The sequence below is a fragment of the Notothenia rossii genome (genome assembly GCF_949606895.1).
Source record: "Notothenia rossii genome assembly, chromosome: 5".
Taxonomy (NCBI): Eukaryota; Metazoa; Chordata; class Actinopteri; order Perciformes; family Nototheniidae; genus Notothenia; species Notothenia rossii.
Genome location: NC_136903.1, coordinates 61,382,750 through 61,404,558, shown reverse-complemented (window position 1 = coordinate 61,404,558; position 21,809 = coordinate 61,382,750). Strand labels below are relative to the sequence as shown.

Genomic DNA, 21,809 nt, shown 5'->3' with positions numbered 1-21,809 from the left:
GCATCTCTAATACTGCTTAAGAGCATAGGTAATGTGTTCCTCGTTGTTATTGATATGAAAGTAATTAACATGTATTACGTATATTTAGCCAACTATAACAACTATATCTTAAAACATACTTTTAACTTGTGTGTGGCAGTCAGGAGGCGGGAAGATGGACTCAGGGACCAAGGGCCATAAAGGAGATGTGTGTGTGCTGGCTACAAGCTGCTGTGTCGCACTGATTGGGTGCGACAGGCCATGTGTTGGTCTCTGCCAATAAGATGACCTCTGGGGAAAGCACGTACACCTCCTCCTCCTGTGTTTTAGTATGAAAGACTGTGTTTTCCTTTGGTTCGCGCTCTTGTTTTTCACCGGCCGTTCCTGAGACCTGTCTCACACGTGGTAGAACCTGAGCCCGGAGTACTCTGCAGAGTGCTTCGTGATTTCTTTGTATTTGTATCGTTACTGTATATCATTAAAGCAGGATTATTGTTTAACTTGTATTCTGGTGTTTCTTAATCCCTTTTTCCCGAATTCACCCAGCTTAGCAAACGACACGCGGAGACGAGGTTGGTTTTCAACATCCTCCAAATCTCCAACAGTATACATGAAACAAAACAAAAAGGGCCTAGATAACCGGGGTATACAGTTTAAAATGTTAATATATTTAAAGTGTTCAAAGTGCAGTTTCAGTGAAAGTCAGCTGAAACGATCTTAAGTTGGCGTGACGTTGAAGTCGTGCGACCCTGCTGCTGCACTGGCTTGTAGTTCGTCGATAGCATAACGTTAGCATTTTGCTTCTGGCTGCTAGATTTATGATTCGAAAATTATAAAACTAGGGTTGACATGTGGAGATTATCCGGCTGAACAAAACATGATCCCTCTCTTAAATGTGTGTCAACCACAGACCTTATTTCGAGCTATTTTCCAAAATCCTATGGAGAAATTGCATTGGTTTTTGACAAAGAAACCGAAAGAAGTTTACTTCCGGGTTTTATGACGCGTCACTGCGGTTCTCTATTATCGCGGACTTTATGACAAGTTCTGCCCACTGTGCATCTTTTCTTGTTTCCATAGCAACAGCAACTTCCTGTCAACAGTGTTAACTCGCCTTCAAAATAAAAGCATGCCAAATTATACTTAAGACATACAACTGCAACGAAAGTAACAAACACAATGCAATATCCTTTTCAATTTCAAAGAACACAAATAGGGTTATTTACAGGTGTTGTTTTGTGTGGTAGAGGGTCGCTTTCATTGATGCGTGTAGCACCCCGGGCCGTTGTTTTGATATTCCGCTGAAGTATACGCTGTGACATAATAACTCGACGGAAAGGGTGGGGGTCAGAGGGCCCAGGTATAAAAGTCACGGCTCGCCACTGATATACAGTATATACAGACTGCGCATTCTCACAACCCATGACCTCTCAACCCAATGCTTACACTAGTAACCTGGCATTTCAATGTCTTTTCTCATCTAAACTATTCAGTATTTGTATCTCTCTATCATGACATAAAGACGAAACTCCTCTCCAGAAGTGGAACGCTTTTGCCGCCACCGCCGCCATCACTGTTAACTGATTAACTGCTACCAGCTGATGACTTACTTTCCTCTTCTTTGACATTTTTTTTCTTATGTCCATGTTGTCTGGGGGAGAAAACATATCAAATCAAGAGATCGTCAGCTTTGATTTTCGCTGTATTAACCATTTCCTGAACATTTGGTGTGTGTACCTTACCTCCGCTACCGGAATTGCTTCATACAACAGATCTGAGCTGTCCAACTATGACAACACTCCTTGAACATGCGCGCTATGGGAGAATCTGCCTTGGTACAAAGTAGCAGTGCAAACATGGTACGGAGTTTCATTGATTTGGGCATTCTCTCAATTCATGGTTACCAAGTACGTCATTTCCGGAATGCTCGCCGCCATCTTTGTGACCGACTGACAGTTTGTTTACACTCGTCATGGCAGCAAACACAGCGCATTTAAACGGGAAATAGAGAGAGAGATATTTGTTAAAGACGGCGATTATTGGATGCGATCCCTATTTGTTACCCCCAACTGTATTTTGTTTATTGAATTCGTTTAAGTGTCTTCCCCAACTAACTTTTCCCGACATATATATTTATCTTTTTCACAATCCATCTCAATTCACCGGAGAGAGCCTGAAGGCTTTTAAGAGCACAGATGCATATCAATACGCCGTTGCCGGGTGGGTGAACGACACCAAGATATGGCATGTGGAGAAGACACATCTACATGTTATCACAGCGAAGGTAAGTAATTTAACAAAAATCATAAACCGTGTTATTATAGTTGTATTTATGTCTAAAGTGATGATGTTAGCTTGCTAGCCAGTTGCTAGCAAATGGTATTTCTAGCTAACATCATAACTCCAGCTGGCAGCTAGCTATATTGTTTTAAAGCAACATACTCTTCTTTCAATGACAAATTAATTCTTATTTTTTTCTACATAAGCAAGAGGTCCCTGTTTATTTCACTATTCTCTGTCACTTGCACTATTGTTATATTTCGCGTTGCTCTATCTTTACTTGTTTTTTTATGTCTTAAGGATATTGTATGTTGTAGCCTACTTTTGGAGCAGCCTGGGACTTCAATAAATGCCAATCTGCGCTGTAGCTATTGTATTTGACAATAAACCTTTGAATCTTACATTTGTACAAGCTCAAGAGAGTTTAGCTTTTATACGACAAAAAAAATGTACTGCATTTTTCACTTAACAGGTCAATCATTCCCAGGCTTTGAACAGCAAACCAACATCTCCATGGATTGTGGTGCAGGAAGACGGGACAGTGGTGATGGCGCATTGTACATGCATGGCAGGGTTAGGAGAGGTTTGTTCCCACGCAGCAGCACTTATGTTTACAGTTTTGGCTGCTGTTGAGAAGAGAGAAAACCATGCACAGAGAAGCCATGCACATGGACACAGCCTAGCACTAAAATGGTGAAGTACGATGAGGTGTCTAACATCTTCGCCATTAAAGAACAAGTTCAAACCGAAGACCTGTTTCAGCACATGAGACCATCTGCTGATGATTTCAAATTATTCTGTGAACAACTCCACCAAAGTGAAGAACAAGAGACAAAGCCCAAGAAAAGTGCTATCCTGTCAGTCATTGAAGGCCATTCCCACAGATACACGCCAAAGACTGTACAACTGGATTTGCCAACACCCTTTACCAGTCTGTATCAAAGCAGCAGACTTGTACTGGATTTGCCTGCACTGCTAGAGGAGGGTGCCAAAGTCTTTGAGGAGCTGAATCTCACACCAGAGCAGGTAAGAAATAGAAATGGCTTACGGTAAAATAAAAGCGTGTCACAATGCTAAATCCTAAACATCACTGAATGTATTAAGAATAACTTCACTACTTTCTGATAATTACAGCTCTTTTGATAGTTCAATTCTTTTTGAGTGTTTGTTAGTTGAGGAGAAGACCAGGAAACTGAGTGGGTCGAGGGTCTGGTTTGAGCAGAGAGCAGGGAGAGTTACTGCGTCATCCTTCCATTAGGCAGCCAAGACAGAGAGCTCTTCGTCTTTGATTAAAAGAGTTTGCTATCCTCGCTCCTCTCAGTTTTCCACTGAAGCGACCAGGTATATATATATACATACATTTAGGCAGCAAGACTAAATCATACATTCTTACCATTACATTACCACTACTTCATCATGAATAAATACAATAATTGAGTAACTAGATATTATGAGGGTAAAACAAGATATTAACATTCTAATAACAGTATTTTAGGGACTTTTTAAAGTGATGAGTTTTTTTCCAAAATAACATGTTATTTTCCTCAGATGGGGTTTACAAAACGAGGACACTGCCAAAAAGTCTTACCTGGTGGCTATGCACGATCACCATGAAGACATCAATGTTGTATCATCAGGGCTCATCCTCAACCCAGAGCTGCCATGGATTGGTGCATCCCCAGATGGTGTCGTGACCTGTGCTTGCCATGAGCCTGGCATTTTAGAAATGAAGTGTCCTTTCAGCGCTAAAAACCGCAGTCTACTTGAATGCACCAAAGACTCGCGGTTCTGCCTGACCGTCCCTGAGGGAGGTGTGATGAGCCTAAAGCTGAATCACAGCTATATGTATCAAGTGCAGGCACAAATGCGTGTCGCAGAGGTAATGTTCTGTGATTTTGTTGTGTGGACACCTCAATAACTTTTTAAACAGCGCATCATGTTTGATGGCGCATTTTTTGATGTTGCACATTCAAAGGTGGTACACTTCATTAGAACGGGGATACTACCAGAGTTGTTGGGTAAATGGTTTACTGTGCCACGCCTCTCCTCCACTACAACCTCTGACAAAACATCTGAGGGACATTAAGAAGCTGACAATAAATAAGCTCTTCTTGTCAGACACTGGTCTTTTTCTTTTGTCTTCTTGGTCAGGTTTTGGTTTACCCATTAAGCTTACATATTCATACACTGTAGATTGTGCAATAAATAACTGTATCGAATACTTGCAGATGCATTGTAGTATAAGTAGGAGTATTTAAAAAACCTTAAGGAACAAATACTTGGAAAAAGTGATGTTTATTATTTAAAAACTGGATATTTTAATGTATTAATTGTAAAGATAATAGAGAGAAGATCCAACATGCATAGAAAAGGGAATACACAATAAGCATTTTGTTTCATTTAGCTGACGCTTTTATCAAAAGCGACTTACAAATAGTATCTATCTATTCTGTGGGTACCACAGATGGGCAGACATTACAAAGAGCACAGCAAACTCTTACCATCTTTTCAAGGGAAGTACGTTGTCCTTGAGTGGCTGCTGGGCAAAGAGACAGCGGGATGGTGCTCTGAAGGATGGTGTATTTGTGCCTGACCAGGGGCCGTATTCACAAAGCATTTTATCTTACCGCTAGGAGTGCTCCTAACTCGCGCTAAAACATTTTACGCAGGAGTTTTTTCTTAAAAGTTATTCACAAAGCCGCTGAGACCTACTCATACTAAGGATAAATCACTAAGAGTGAACTAAGAGTGAACTAAGAGTGAATTAAGAGTGACGCGCCGTTGCTATGGATTACGTCGATTCTCGTGCATGAGTTTAGATGCGGTCAGTACGGTGATTGGTTGTTCAGAGCAGGCGGTCTCGGTGAAACTCATCCGCAACATCCCACAAACGACCCCACTAAATCACCGAAAAACAAGGAAATAGCCTAGGCTAGAAATGTATTCCAATCAAATAGTTATGGACAGTGCAGTTAGCAGAATACACGCATGATGACAAGTTTGTGCAGACCACGATAATGACGTTGTATATGCACGTTAAAGAGAGAGAACAAACAATACAAATACGTAAATTGCATTAAATCAAGGAGGCAATTAAAAGCACCCTGCAAACTATTATCCAATGAGCATATTTCCAGCACTTAAACACTTTCAATAACAGCCCATACCGCCGTTCAAGTCCCCCCATCATGATGAATGAAAACAATCTGCGTGTTGATGGAATGTACTTTCTTTCTATTGACGAACACGTCCTCATCTTTTGATGGCGCAATTATTTTTATGTGCGTCCCGTCAATAGCACCGACCACACCGGGCATACCTGCAATTGCCATGAAGTTGGCTTTGATCCTGTGTAGTTGTTGATTGTCCAAAGGAAACCGGATAAACCGTTGGATGATATGTGGTCTGGAGAGCGCGTTGATGGTTTGGTTTATGGCACGGCTGACTGATGGTTGCGATATTCCTAAATCGTCGGCATTGCAAAGTTGCATTTTCCCTGTTGCTAAATATCGTAGTGTTGCCAAACATTTTATTTCTGGACTAATCAGGTTATTCCTGTTAGTCGGGGATGTTATTGCATCCCGCACTAATTCCACAACAAGTTTGATACCCTCACGATTTAGCTCTTGATCAATTCACAGTCTTCCATTGTCTCCAAAACATTTAGTCTCGCAGCCATTTTCAGATTCTTTGTGAATGGGTCTTACTGAGTTAGGAGTCCTCTCGAGGACTTTTAAGCTCTCCCAGACTTAGGTGTTACTTTTAGGCCTAAAATACTTTGTGAATTGCTGTTAGTGAATAAAATTAGGAGTCCTAAATTTAAGACTGACACGCCCATTATGTTTAGGAGTTTCTCCTAAATTCGCCAGTTAGGAGCTACTTTTAGCCCTAAGATCCTTTGTGAATACGGCCCTAGGCCAATGACTCTTTCCACATGGATCCTGATGGCAGCGAGTCCCCTTGTGGATTCAAGTTCCAGTGGATGCAGTTGCTGCTTGCCTTTGGTGAATGCTGGTATTTTCAACTGTGCATTATACAGTCCCACAGTGTCTTTCACATTGAAGCCTCTATCAGCAAGAACAACGTCTCCTGGTGATAATTTCTCAAGATATGAGCAGTTTTCTGTAATGTACTTGTCGCTTGTGCGTCCCCCCCAGCCCTTTGACACAAAGGATGTAACACCCTGTGGTGTTATAGAAATTAGATATTTTACAGTGTTGGGTTGCTTGTAATAGGATAATGTTTGTGCACGTGCCCTTAAATTCTTTGACTTCTCTACAAAAATGTCAAAACAGTCAATGATGGAAGTGCAGTTGCTAAAATTAACCCTGAAACACATGGGCAGACTAACCTGAATTGGATCTTTTGAGGGCCAAAATATAAGTGGTGACAGTCTGACATACATGACATCTAAAGTATTGTTGAACATTCTGACAACACTGCTCTTAGACATATGAAAAAGATAAACAAAAAAATAAAAAGGTAAGTTAAGCCTCATTCTCATCAGTGTTAATAAAAAGCTATGAAAGGGAGTCAGTCTTGGACCAGCTTTCACAAACCCAGACAGGAAGCCAAAAAAACCCATCATTTTAGCATAGCTTGGTAGGCCTGTTAGTTCCTGTACCATCTCATAATTTCCTCTGAAGGCTTCTTCATTGAAAGACAGCACATTAACTTTGTCCTTAAGACAATTAACCTCGGCTCTTAATCGTGCACACTCGTTTGTCAATGCCTTGACTGTAGCTTGGCAGGCTGCATTTGAGCATGGTTCCACAATACCTGAGCTAAGAATGGCTTGAGAGTAACTGTGGTCATCTTTCACACATTCTACCTGTTCAACTAAGGTTATGTCAAGCCCAGTGGCATCACTGGTGCTGGAAGGTGCCACAGTCTCATGGTCACTATCAGAAACCAAAGTCTCAGTCCGTTTCCTTTTCATCTGCTGAGTATGCTCAAATCTGCTGGTGGCATAGATGCTTCTCTGCCGCTGTCCAGCTGACGTGTGCGCAAACAGGCTGGGGATGTAGTCAGGACTCATGGGGTTGTCATTTTTTCTTCCTAAGCAGACAGAGGCAAACATGGTAGAATATTAATGTGTGTATAAGGCCTCCTAATAAGATAATGACAAGTATTACGATCCAACTTAGGTCAAAGTAGCAATAATACATGTAATATAAATACACAAGTAATTTAAGGCATGCATTCAATAATATTGAGAACGGCAATTTCTTTCTTAGTTTTCTGCCAGAAATGTGTCTTTTATTCAAATGCAGTCGGTTTCAAGCGTAAAGGAACACAGAGCAAAACTAATGCAGTCCTTTAAAAACTGGAAATATTGAGTGCTATGTTACCATTACACTGCTAAAGGTAATTATTATTCGGCAACTGAATTATCTATGTTGAAATATTTAGAAAACTTATTTCTGACAAAAGAAGCTAAAAGATAACAATAAGTGACGAGTTTACCGGAAACGAAGTGTTGACTACACAATCTGGAGTTAGATGTCGGCTGCCAGTGATCCCTTCTGATGGCAGCCAGCCATTTATTACGACGGTCTGAGTCTTTGGGGATCGATACAAACTGTAGTCCGGGGTTCCTCTGGCGACTATTGTCACAGCCCACAGCACAACAAATCCCAGGCATATCCACAAACTTTATTATTCACGATGTGTCTTTCTCTGTTGCTTCCTCCGTGTTCTCTGTTGTTGTAATGACTTGCTGTGACCGGACACCAAAATGGCGGCGCTAGAATACAGTGACGTCACGTGGTACCCATGAATAAGCAAGTGGAATGGATTTGATAGTGAAGCACTGACACAGCGCTCTACAAAGTGCGGCGAGTGCATAGACCGATTCACGGACTTTCCACATGGTAAAAGTGGGTGGGTCTAAACTAATCATTTCAAAAAGTGGGGGGGGCTTGTCCCACCCTCATATAATGGCTGTGACGCCCATGGGTAGGGAATTATCTCCAGTGGGGCGCCTTGAGTCACGCTTCCACCCTTGTATACAAGTCTTATGATCGGTGCCTGATGACCGTCCAAGAGTGATAACTAGCTTATCCCCATGCGACAACCACAACTCTATTATAGTGGCGCTATGCCCCCCGATCAGGAGAGCATAGACTTTTATTTTCCCTCTACCCTTTTTTCTCCAACAACAAACACAGTTAGTGTACCTAGTCACTTACGGACCAGGCTATACACTCGCTATCGAGTTCATCACAACGATGAAACACAGTCTTGCTCTATACTCGCATGCCATTGCCCACCCGTGATCAATTAGCCTATCATTTTATGTATGCACCCCGGACCGGCACCAGTTCCTCCAGCTTGTAGGGAACTGTGGCGCATCAGGAAATGTACGCACCTCACGCTGCCCGTTTTACCAGCACGTAGAAAACGGTCACAAACAAAGAATGTGCTTTTAGACCAGCTTGTTTTATAGAGACGGCGATGGTATGAGTTAAAGCTATAGACAAAGGCTGTGACTTTCTTCCTCTCAGTTTGCACTCCACCAGCAAAACAGATGCGGGGAGGTATTTACACAAAACACCCCGCGCTGGAGCTGGAGCCGTGTTTATAGAGGCGATAGTGATGATATCTTTGGCTGCTTATTTTTAACTGCTAGTGTTGGCTGCTGAAACCCCTAAAATTTGGCCATTTGTTCATTACAAATCTTTACATTGCTTTCATACAGAAGTTCCACTTTACTGATGCCCAGTGCTTAATTTGTAAAGTGGGAGGTGCCGGAACGCAGAGGGGGGGGTGGATCTGGCGGCTCAGTACGGGGGTTAGAGGTAAGGGAACAAACAAAAAAATACACTTACAGACGATGTTTCTACATCAGGTCAATTTTTATTTTTGTAGCCTGTTAGCCTTCAGATTACAGAACGATGTAACACTGCACCAAATGAGTGCGGAATGTAAAACATATATATACTGCAACATTTTAACAAGCAGCAATTATATCTGTCCGTTAAATTAACGGGAGAAACAAAACAACGTAACACTGCACCAAATGAGTGCGGAATGTAAAAAATATATATACTGCAACATTTTAACAAGCAGCAATTATATCTGTCCGTTAAATTAACGGGAGAAACAAAACAACAGGTGGGAAAATTACGATTTCTTCGAAGTTACGATTTCAATATAGATTTGCAGACATATTAAACCATAGACCACCCAATAATCAAACACAGCATGGACAAATATATTCCTACCATCATTTGTCCAAAACGGCCCATACAGCAGCCATAGAGCCCCCGGCCTCCATTTTCCTGCTTCTGTCTCTGCACCTTGTGTACAGTGCAGTTCGATGTCCTTTTGCAATCCATAACCTCACATATGGAACGGGGTTGAACCGGGCAAGTGGCGGGCCGACAAGGCAAAGGAAGAGTAGGGAGGAGATCGTTGAGGGGAGAAGAGACGCCCTGTTTTCTGAACAGATTAGGTTCATCTGGGAAAAGCCCCTCTCACACTCAGCACTTGAGATGGGGATCGTGTTGACCGCAGCCAAGAGGTCTTTCAGTTCATCTGGGATGAATGTCCCATCATTGTCACGGTATTCCCTGAATGCCCTGATGACCCTCCGCGGGCTTTCGATGCAAAACTGCTGGCAGGGCGTCTCAACTTCACTCTCTCCAAACAGCGCGTCTGCGTCACGATCCTGTGGCCAATATTGTGGATAAATCACTTTTAAATCCTCAATTAGCTTGTTGTATCCTGATTGGTCTCCCCCAAGTGATAGCATGCGTTTCTCCAAGTTTCTTGCCAGACTCCCAAAAAACGTCCTCTGGTCCAGGGTTCTGTCAGTGAGCCGACCTGCATGAAGGGGTACTCCCTGAAAGGTGTTTTCCTCGACCCCGCGCTGGCTTAATAGGCTGTGTTGTCCGGGCCGCTCAGACATAGCCTCGAACACCCTGATCTGTCGGCAAATGGCTTTATGAGCCGTTATGATATTGCATTCTCGATTTTGGAGCTCGAGAGATAGCTCTGACAATTCTTGCAGTGCGTCAAACATAAGTCCTAGATTGGAAACAAAGGCATGGGATGAAAGGCGCTTTGCCAAGCCATGGTAGCTTTCCCGAGATGTGCTCCCGCGAGCAGAATCCTCCGCTGCGTGTGTAAAATGTGTGTTGAGGGCAGCAAAACTTTTCCACACAGCTTCGACTGTTCTGAGACTGGATGCAACCCACCTGTTGTCTAACACCCGGCCAATTTTGCACAATTGAATGTTCAGACCGTCAGCACACTCTTTGAGCTCCAGCCGGTTTTTGTTTGATGTGCTGTAAAGTGTGTAAAGCTTATCCATGAAGATCTTGAAATTATTCATAGCCCCCATCTCTTTCATCACATCACCAACTGCAAGCTCAAGTCGATGCGCAGAGCAGTGCCACACCATGATGTTTGGGAAGAGATTTTTGAGTCGAGCTGCCACCCCACTGTGGCGCCCGAGCATCACTGACGCACCGTCACATGTGAGACCGACGAGAGTTTTTGAGAGGAAGGCCTTGTCTAACTTGGCGTGCTGTAAGGCATCCAGCAGTTTGCGGACAATGCCTTCTGCACCAAAATCACACAACTCCACGAGCTCAAAGAAAATGTTCTCGGGTGAATCCATCTCTGGCAACTGCACTCGTAAATACACGATTAATGCGCTCTTTTTATTCAACTCTGTGGCCTCGTCCAGCATGAGTCCGATTTTTGGAGCGCAAGTGACAATCCTTTCAAGCAGTTTTTTTTTCATGTCAGTTGCAATATGCTGTTGTATATGAGAACATGCGACGTTTGAGTGGAGAATCCTCCCCATTTCCACACCATTCATTTCCTGACAGTCTATCTCATGTTCAAATCCAGAAGATGGCCTATGACGCTTGGCCTCCTTGTAAGCTGTGCGAAAGATTCTGGCAGTCGTTTGCACCTGGTCATTTTGGGCATTGACTACTGTGTTAACAAATACATTTGCCTTTGCCTTATCCAAAATAGTTGATGCCATTGCGTGTGCTTTGGTATTCCCATGCTCAAAAACCTTTTTCCTTAAGGCTCTTTGCTTTTTTTTTTAAAATCGGGCGCAGATGATGTCACCGAGCCCGAGATCCATTCTTTTGCAAGTTTCACACCTGCAGTTTTTTCCGGACCCAGTGATCCCACTTGTTTGCAAATGGCACAGCCCAGTCCAGTGGTTTCCATTGTCAGCCATGGATAACTTTTTTTTTTCTGTGTAAACTGGGCATCTGTCCAGATTTGCCCATTGTGAGTGTCCCTGACAATACCTGCTTCATCGCCATCACTATCTCTCGCAGATTCCAAGTTCACATCATCCGTCTCGTCCCCTTTATCTCCTTCCCCGTGGGGGTCGCTAATATCCCCTCTAACGACAGGTGCATTAGCAGCATCGATGGTAGGCTGCATACTACTGCTCTGTCCACCGTGGTCTTCACACTCATGATTTTCGGAAACTATTTTTGATCGTTTTGGATCTGACTGCTGGTCACTGACTTTGAAAAAGTTAAGTAAAGTTTGTTGTCTTTTTGACATTGTAGACACGAAGCTAACTGTTATGTATTCAACCAGCGCAAGCGTAGGCTATGTGTCACACCTCTAGTCTCCCCCCCTCCCCCCTCCCCCCCTCTCCCGCTAAAAACCTTAAAAATGTAAACGCATCAAAAAGGCAAACACAAGATTTTTGAGGAACTTCAATGGGGAATAAACACTAACAAGACATATAACAACATTGAACACCGAACAAACAGTCGTTTTTTTTTTTTGGCTTTTTTTTTTTTCATAGTGACACGGGAGGTGGCGGATCCAATAAAAAAGGTTCCGGATCCAATTTCAGAGGTGCCGGAACATGTTCCGGCGTGTTCCGGCTCAAATTAAGCCCTGCTGATGCCTTTCTTTAAGGTTTCTCCGAACGTGAGCTGTGCATGCTTGTATGGCACATACGTCCCGAGCAGGGGCGTCCCCTGGACCTGGAAAGATTCGGGGCTTAGCCCACAGTGGCGGCGCTACAGTCGAATTTTCTACTGCAAGACTCCCCACACGCACATACACAATTGTGCCATCTGGTGTCACAAACATGTCCCTGCATTAGCTTTATTACGGCAATGGATTGTGGGAGATTCTCATAGCACGTGAGGATCTCTTGAGGGTAAGGTGCCTGTATTATCTCGGTGGATAAAATGTATGTTTTATTTTATAAGGACAATAACGTACTGTTGTGTTTGTTTAGTTTAATGTTAATTGTTTGATGCTCACAGTCACAGCAACATGTTTTTGGTGTGATTGGCTATTTGTTTTATATGATTTATCAACGTGATCATCAATAGCTAATCTGAGCAACAGAACCCAGCTCACGTGTCCTTTTATGCTGTCCATTGAAATGCAGGTATGTGAGTTTTTTACACCAGTTTATTTATGTTTAATGTTTCCCATTGCTCCACATGAGGCCTTGACTACAAAGTCTTCCATGTTTCTACGCTTCTTCCTCTCTGTCAGTTTTCATATCAAGATCATTGCACAGGGCATTGGTCTTGTCATAGACCTCATGTGCTTTCTCGTTACTTCGGTAACATTTCAGTGTGTTCTCAACTGCTGTTTTGTAATCTACTGCCTGCACCAAGTCAATTGTTTCTTTCTGCAGGTATTTGTGCAGGCCCTGAGTGGTTGAGAGCAGTGTCTGGAACATGACAAGCATGTAGATGGTACTGAATTTTCAAAGCTTGCTTTCCAGTCCCTTTGCTAGAGGGGCTGAAAGGCTCCCTAAAGTCTTGATCAAACCAGGGAGGTTTTTGACATGTCCGCGAACAAGTTGTTTGTCACCTACCTCTAGCTGTTTCTGAAATGTTTGCAATCTCTTATGGTGGACAAGAGATGTGGAGAAGAAAGAGTAGACACTCCAGTAGATCAACGCAGGTGAGGTGTGTGAGTTTTGTACACCAGTTTGTATAAGTTTAATGTTTCACATTGCTTGTGAAAAATATACTACCACTATACGATCACTGATGTTTTGTTGTTGACTGGACACTTATTTTGTAAAAGAGATAGCATGTGAGGATCTCTTAAGCAATGCAGCTCACGTGTCCTTTTTATATGCTGTCCATTGAAATGCAGGAAAGTAATCACCAGCTCTGAGTGATCTGTTGCCGAGGGGACACTACACCGGAGTTACATAAGCAGAGATAAGGTGCTATTTTGGGGGGAACTCACCTCTTCTGGGGTCCCCCAGGAAGATTTTTTTAAAATATTGAAGTTAAAAGCATCAATCGTGTACAACATTAAGATATATGGATACATCTATCAACATCCATATGTCAAAAAAAATCTAAGAATCAGAGTCAGAAACGGGTTTATTATTTAAAAACACTTCATTTTCCAATTAAATCATAAACTATGTCAAATTATTAGAAGTTGTTAGTAATCAGATTAAACAGAAAAAAGGGATGGAAGGAAATAATAATCCCTCCTCACTTGCGGCTTCCTTCATCTCTTGCTGATTCCTTCATCTCTTGATGCTTCCCTCATCACTTGCTGTTTGCGGTAGAAATTATCTCTTTTGCTGACCAAACATGCTGGATGGAAAGCAGTGATGTCTCACTTGCCTTGGCCCTGTATCTGCATTCCCTAAATCAGTCATGTTACCCATTGACTCTTGTCTGTTCTGGTGTTCCTGTTCATTGTTGTCCCCATTGTCGTTCTTGTCTGTTGTATCTCCTTCTTGTGTGTCCCTTTCTCCTGTTCCCCTTTCTTCATCCTCTACTGTTTGGCTCATCTGTGATGACTGTGCAGGTAAACACAAACAAGTATGTAAGTCAATCAGTTTCCAGCTCTGTCAAATAAATGAATTTCAAGATACACACATTTTTCTTCATTAAAATGAGTGTCACCACACTGTCACAAAATGTAATACTAACCAATTGAAAATAGTTACATTTACATTGGAAACCTCTTGTAGATATCACTGTTAAGAGTAGTTATCTGCCAATGGGACAATCATTCCTATACAAATGCAGTTTGAGTAATTCACTTAATATATTCACTTAAAGGTCCCATGTCATGGCCATTTCCACTGATCATAATTCCATTGTTGAGGTCTGCCAGAATATTTATATTGTGCAATTTTCCCAAATCACTTTGGTTTCTCATACAGCATCTCTGTAAACTACGTGCACAGAATTTCACTCTCTGTCTTTAACGGCTCGTTGTAGCTCCAATAGCTCCAGCCCCCACCCTCTCTATGAGCACAGTGTGCTCTGATTGATCGGGACGTTGTGAATTGCGCTGAGCTCCGTGGAGGTGTGGTTTCCTTGTTTAGCGGCAGCGAAACACAGCAGAACTCACCCTGAGCACACACAAAGTCACGGCCGAAGTAAAAACAATAAGTGTGGCTTGATATTGAGTAAGAAAAAGGTTGATAAACGCTGTGAGAATGGGTCTGCAGAGAGAATTTTGCCGCGATCCCAACTGTCTGTTATCAGCCTGCAGCCAGGGAGGAGAGATCAGCAGAACTGCCTGCATTGAGTGTGTGTGTGAGGAAGTCCGTGGATTGGTCAATTTGGACCAATCAGCGGGGGCTTAACGTAACGGCTCCGCGGACGTAACGTAACGGCTCCACGGATTGGTCCATTTGGTTTCGGGTAACGCATGACATCACGCGGTACCCGGGAGAATCAATGCATGACATGGGACCTTTAACACTTTAATATAGTCATTTTAACTTAATACTCTAATATAGTCATCTTTCTGCATTCAAAACTAAGGAAATCTGTACAATTTGACATGATAATGAGGAAAAAAGGCCTCCAACAATGCAGATAATTTTTTGATCATATCAATTTTAAGATGGGGGTCAAGGCTTAATATTTAGGAGCATAGTGTCCCTTGCCCCCTTTCAGGAGCCCCACTGGATTAGCTTTGAAAAAAAAAACTTGTTAGCTGGCTGTCCATCTCATAATGTATTGTTCGCATAGAAACTAGCTGTCAATAGGAAATATCAATCAGGAGAATTATAATTTCATGCAAAAATCTGTCACAAAAAGAGGTTGTACATTTAAATTCAGGTGTTGTTATGGCCACGTCAGTGGCCAAACAGCCACATTTACTGCTGCAAATATGTTCAAACATGCTGTTGACACGCAGTGGCAACTATGCCACCATTTCAGCTGACTTTTCCTCAGAAATACCGTCACATAACATCCATATATTTCAGTGCTAGGTTGATGCTTAGCTAAGCTAACTATGAAACACTTTAACTGACAGAACTCAGGATCAACTGTGTACTGTAAGGTAGCTTCTAGCTTCATATTGAACAGTAAGTCAACATTTCCCAGAGAGCTTTCTTTGAAATCACCAGTTAACGCTAAAAAACACAACATTTAGATTGTATGACAAAGTGTTTATTTAATATATCTGGCTAGCTATAGCTACTTGCTAACGGTTTAGCTTACCTGCGCGATTCAAAGTAACGTCAACGTAGCTATAATTTATGCTTTGCTTACATGTTTGCATAACTTGTAAGTTTACTGACATTGACATACCTTGTTCACCTGGCTCAGGTGGTGGCTCTTGTTGTGTGAACCACCACTTATTGGAATTGCCGTCTTTTTTATTTAAAAAATGTCTGATGTCCATCTTCAGAAACCCTGCGTCCGCGGCTGACAGTTTAAAGTTTAAACACTGTCACAGAGGAGAGGTACGTACCTGTAATCCAATAAAACACGTTTATTTCCATGCAACTCTCTGATTGGTCTGGTGGTGTCTTGCCTCTGTTGCATTCACTGAACACGGGAAATTACAATTCTGCCGTCCTCTAAGTACGGTTAATGTATTATATTATTGAGGGATAATTTGCCCGGGGCTAAAGAAAAAACATCCGCAACGCCCATGGTCCCGAGCAGCATACACAGAGAAAATCAGCTAGGACAAAGTCCCCAGACACTGATTCCCTGGGTTTACTAGCCCCAAATGTTCATTAACCAAAAACGAAACACAACCGCTCAGTTTCACAGGTAATTTTAGGATACCGTCATTCACAGATTCTGGTAAGGCAATCTCCAAATGTGGATTTGAAATGGCCCTTACAAGTTCGGAAGATTTGTTGGTATCCTGCAGACAACGCCAATTTGTGGGGGAAACGTCTGTGTAGCAATGCAGGAGGAGTCACCGACTCAAAAGGAGAACGGGGAGAGCTGGAGCTTTGATGTCAAACACTGATGGTTTATTTGGAGCTTCGGCCGCAGAATTCACAAAACAAGTCAAAGAGTCAGAGGTTCTGACTTCACGGTAGAGTTGCCACGTAAATTCTGAAGAACTCTCCCCCAGACCTATGTATTTAGCTAGTTCAGAGAGAATAATCAACATTGTGCATAACAAGATAAAAATCATAACACCTCTATCAGCTGACGCCAACAGGCTGGAACAGGGAGACAAAACACTGAGAGCACAGCAGCCAAGGTTACAAGTGCATGTGCATGTGCTCAGACAACCCTGTCTCCTAAAAATTACGTTCCCACAGAACTAAACTGCATTCTCGATTAGGTTTAGCAAGAAACGTATTTTCTCCCACGTTACGTTTGTTGTGAACGTATCTCAAATACGTTTATTTTCTACATATCTTCTAGAAACATATTTTCTCCCACGTTACGTTTGTTATGAACATCTTAAATACGTTTATTTTCTACATATCTTTGCCATTTATTATCTTGCTTATAATAATGATAATAGTCATTTATAAATATCAATTTAGAGCACACATTTGAAATTGGTAGGCAAGGCTGTAATTTCGCCAGCTGTTACTCTCATGAGCGAGGCAGAAAATAATAGATTTAACAAGCCATAAAGCTGCTGTGTCGTTTATTGCACCTCAAACATTAAAACAAATCCAGAGTTACGTGTTTCTGTACTTCCTCTAAGAAGAAAGGACAGTAACAGAAGATCTCTGTGAGGCCAGATGTGGTGTTGTTAATGCGATATGATATCCGAAAAAAAATGCAGTTTACGATGGCCGAAGACACTACACTACCCATAATCCCCAGCTATCGTTTGGGACTACAGTCCCGTTGACAAACCCCGTGATTAATCTTCAAGCTCTGGGATTGGATGTTGGAGTGGCAGTGTGCCAAGGTTACGCCGAGTGTCAAGCTCTTTGAAATGGAAAAAAACCACAGCAGACTATTCAAAACTGGACTCGAACGCCCCCCCCCAGAACTACACATGCTGGCTATTGTGTTTCGCAACATGTTCTCTCACGTCTCTACTGGGAATTGTAGTTTTAAAAAGACGTTTTCGTTTTCGCAAAATTAGAAGTTGAGAGTATTAAACTGTGTACAGCCCTGGAGGTTTAGGTGATAGGAAACAAATTGGTGTGTACAAATTTAAAACATATAATTACTAGGGCCGGGACTCGATTAAAAAAAATTAATCTAATTAATTAGAGGCTTTGTAATTAATTAATCGAAATTAATCGCATTTTTAATCACATATAAATATTTGACCTGAGAACAGTTAGAAGCAATTTTTTCACATGGATTTTAGTATACCATTGAATAATGACTGAATACATAAGCTTAAGCAACAAAACATTGTTTATTTTTTTCAAGGTGGTACTTAACCAAGATCAACAGAAAAGTGCAATTTTTGCCATAAAGTGTAGCAATAGCATATTTAGGAATATAGTACATTTCAGAGATTCAGGTAGCCTATAGGTAGGTAGACCTTCTGTAAACTATAACACTTTGTTTTTTAAGTAAAACACAATACTTTCAAGTACATTCAGAAGATTGGAAACCCTGACTATTAGAAAACATCTCTCTGTTGCTTCAGAGGCCATAACAGACTTTGTTGATTTACCAACAGTTGATTTAAAAAATCTAATACATTTCAGTCCAACTCTCTCAATAACCTTGACCAAAACAATAAACAGTTCAACATAAAGTGCCAGTTGCACCAACAACATAATAAATAGTTCAACATAAAGTGTACTGTACCATTTAAAATAAAATAAAAAAGTGCCAGTGATTGACCTCAATCCCTCCTATTCTTCCAATATCCTGATGAAAAATAAAATCTCTCTGTTACATAGGCCACTGTTTGATCAACGCGAATTGGGTGTGGGTCCTTGTACTCCGAGTCGGGCTAACATCCACGCTAGCTTCCACGCTAGCTGCTATATGTTTTGCATTGAGTTGATACTTGAGGCTTGATGTGCTGCGGTGATATGCAAATTCCTTTTTGCATAATTTGCAAACAACCGTGCTCTCAACGACGCTTCCATCCGTCCGTTTTTTAAAACAAAATGTCCCATCCACGGGGCCAGCCAAAGCGGTCTCATCAGCTTCTTCGTTCATGTTTGACTATTGTTCACTGTGGTATGTTGTTGTCTGAAGTCATGAACGTTAGTTGGTGCTCCAGTATAATCGGTACCCCTGAAACTCATCCAGTGAGAAACGTTCCGCGGTGCAAAAATAAGTGCGATTAAAATGCGTAATTTTTTTTAACGCGTGTCCCGGCCCTAATAATTACTAAATGGGTGAAAATCGCTTGTATCCATAATGGGCAGCATTAATATATACCCACATGACAGCTCATTGTTACTTTGTAATTCTACTCCACTACAATGCAGAGGTTAACCTGGTATTTTTACTCCATCACATTTATTTTAGTTACTTTGCAGATTCTGATTAATGATGTGAAATATAAACAACCCTTAAAGCAGACTTTAGTTACACCTGAGTAAAATTCAGGGAAAGGTGATTGTCAAGTGCCAACAATCAGGAGATATTTGATAGTTGGTGCTTAAGAAGACTAATCATTTATCTACAGATCTCTATAAAGTATATTAATTACTCTTTATTCTCTACTAATAGTTAATTAAAAACTGTATGTAATTTCTATTTTGCACATCCCTTTCAAGATTTCAAGAATTTCTAAGGTTTATTGACATATCATATAAACAACTACGGTGTAGTTATGCAATGAATGAAAAACTTGGGTCACAGGTTCCTAAACAGTGCATTACAAGACATCTATCAATATGTGTGTGTACCTCCACTATTAAACTGTCATATTCTGCACATTTCTTATACTATCTACATACATAAGAGTATAATTAATGTGTATAATATCAGTTAAAATAAGTGCTTCAACATAGTTAACATTGCAGGATAGCAATATATTAGACGTTAAGTACTTTGTCAGGCTTAATATATATATCTGTAGATAGATACCCCCAAAGCTTTTTTCTTATTTAAAAGAAGACCTTAACCTAAAGTATTCTTAAATGTGTTAATAACGGTTCATTAGTTTGTCAGTTTTGCACATCCTCATATTAATATCTTTGTACATCCTGCACTAAACTGTTTTATTGTAGAGATCACTTACATATCTTCTTGATTTTTTATATTCTATATTTCTATCATTGACCTTTTTTTTCATCAAATAACATTATTCAACAAAAATAACATTATTCAACAACAATAATTCAATAACGCGCTTTAACCACTAGGCGGTGCACACAAGGTACACACAGCATACTAATAATAACTTTGTATTATTAGTGTAGGACACTTATATATGTATAACATCTTAAGATGTGTAGTTTACTAATTTTATTCATGTTTTTACATAATTTTACAGGATATTGCTATACTATTTCTCATGTTTTACTTCTACACATTAATATCTGATTGGTAAAACATCCCAGACAGAAAGGTATATCTGTCATTTAATGGTAAGCTATTGAAATTGTGATTCCATAGATGTGTCTCCCATCACCCAAATCCCCTGACTATTCTCTCAACTTAGTATTTACATTCTTATATTCAAAGAAAATCAGTAATATCTTTAAAAACTACAAGTCCTTTTCTATCAGCTGTGCACCGTTATGGTGTAAATATAACCTATCTACCAATTGGATCAAATATGAAAGTCAACTGAATTACTATTGATACTGCAGGAGACGTATTTTGTGAAAAGAAATGCAAGATGTTGTTTAATTGGTGATATATTTATGATCCACGTCACATATTCAGTTTTGGCGGCAGTTCTTCAAGTTTGTCCAGAAGTCTTCTCATCAGGGCTCTATAAATAAAGAACTACGGCAGATGTGTAATATTTAATGCAGCCGAACCGTGTATTACAATGCAGTAATTTGATGACTTCCAAAGAGAAAAGCAAGAACACTCGGAATAAAGTATTATTATTATTTTTTAAAATGTTTTCGGATATCATATCGCATTAACATCATATCCCAACATGCATTGCGGCTAAAACATCCAATCAACGAGCTTCAAGCTGAGGATCTCGGGTAATCAGTTCAGTGGGTTTGTGGTGTGTATCGTTCGAAATGTCCCTTATAGGCCTACGTCTGTTTCCGGTGACTTTATTTACGGCTAAAAAGCCTGCTAAAAAGCCCAAGATTATAGAATTAAACGAATAAATAAAAACAAGGATAATTGTATGTTATTGTTGAGTAAATAACAGTGTGTTATTTCGAAAAGAATAACAAATTAGAAAGAAAAAAAGATTTTCAAAAATACAGATTTCAGTATTTTGAGGGTCTAAGCCCCATTTATTTTCCTCACAGACGGGAAAAAAAGTCAGACATTATACGATTTAAAATAAAACCAAATAAATAAAAAGATCAAACACTGGCATGTAACTTACATTAAAATAAATAAAATGGTTTTGAATAGTAAAATCTACGTCACTTTACAGCCCCGCCCACTTTTGGGGAAACCAACGCTTTCATTTCAACGGCGATCAAGCCTGAAGCCACAGAGATCTTCTTTTACTGTCCTTTCTTCTTAGAGGAAGTACAGAAACGCGTAACTCTGGATTTGTTTTAATGTTTGAGGTGCAATAAACGACAGCAGCTTTTTGGCATGTTAAAACTATTATTTTCTGCCTCGCTCATGAGAGTAACAGCTGGCAAAATTACAGCCTCGCCTACTGATTTCAAATGTGTGCTCTAAAATGATATTTATAAATGACTATTACCATTATTATAAGTAAGACAATAAATGGCAAAGATATGTAGAAAATAAACGTATTTGAGATACGTTCATAACGTAACGTAACGTGGGAGAAAATACGTTTCTTGCTTAATGTAATTGAGAATGCAGTTTAGTTCTGTGGGAACGTAATTTTTAGGAGACAGGGTTGGCTCAGACACCAGGAAAGCTGCTGGCCCAGACAATGTCTCCCCCTCCACCCTGAAGCACTGTGATGATCAGCTGTACCCAGTTTTTAGAGACATTTTTAACAGCTCACTGGAGTCACGCCACGTTCCAGCATGCTTCAAATCCTCCACCATCATCCCAGTCTTGAATCACAGGATTAAATGACTACAGACCCATCGCCCTGACCTCTTTGGTTATAAAGACCTTTTAGCGTCTTGTCCTGTCCAACCTCAGAACCAACACAGACCCCCTCCTGGACCCCTGCAGTTCACCTCCAGAGCCAACAGGTCAGTAGACGATGCTCTCAACATGGCTCTTCACTTCCTCCTCCACCTGGACACAGAAAGAACCTACGCCAGGTTCCTGTTT

General features: G+C 40.9%; 2 long non-coding RNA genes across 3 annotated transcripts in view; both read left to right on the top strand.

Moving 5' to 3' along the window:
- The window catches only part of LOC307039826, a 144,614-nt gene that overhangs the window by 4,714 nt on the left and 118,091 nt on the right, over positions 1-21,809 (top strand). Inside the window, exon 2 of the long non-coding RNA XR_013808344.1 lies at positions 140-583. This is a non-coding gene — a long non-coding RNA (uncharacterized lncRNA). The remainder of the gene's footprint in view (positions 1-139; positions 584-21,809) is intronic.
- On the top strand, positions 1,492-4,380 carry LOC307042107. 2 transcript variants are annotated; one of them, XR_013809002.1, is made up of 4 exons: positions 1,492-2,263; positions 2,732-3,285; positions 3,422-3,600; positions 3,808-4,380. It is a non-coding gene; the product is annotated as an uncharacterized lncRNA (long non-coding RNA). The 2 variants fall into 2 exon arrangements; XR_013809003.1 differs by lacking the exon at positions 3,422-3,600 and having other exon boundaries at positions 1,497-2,263.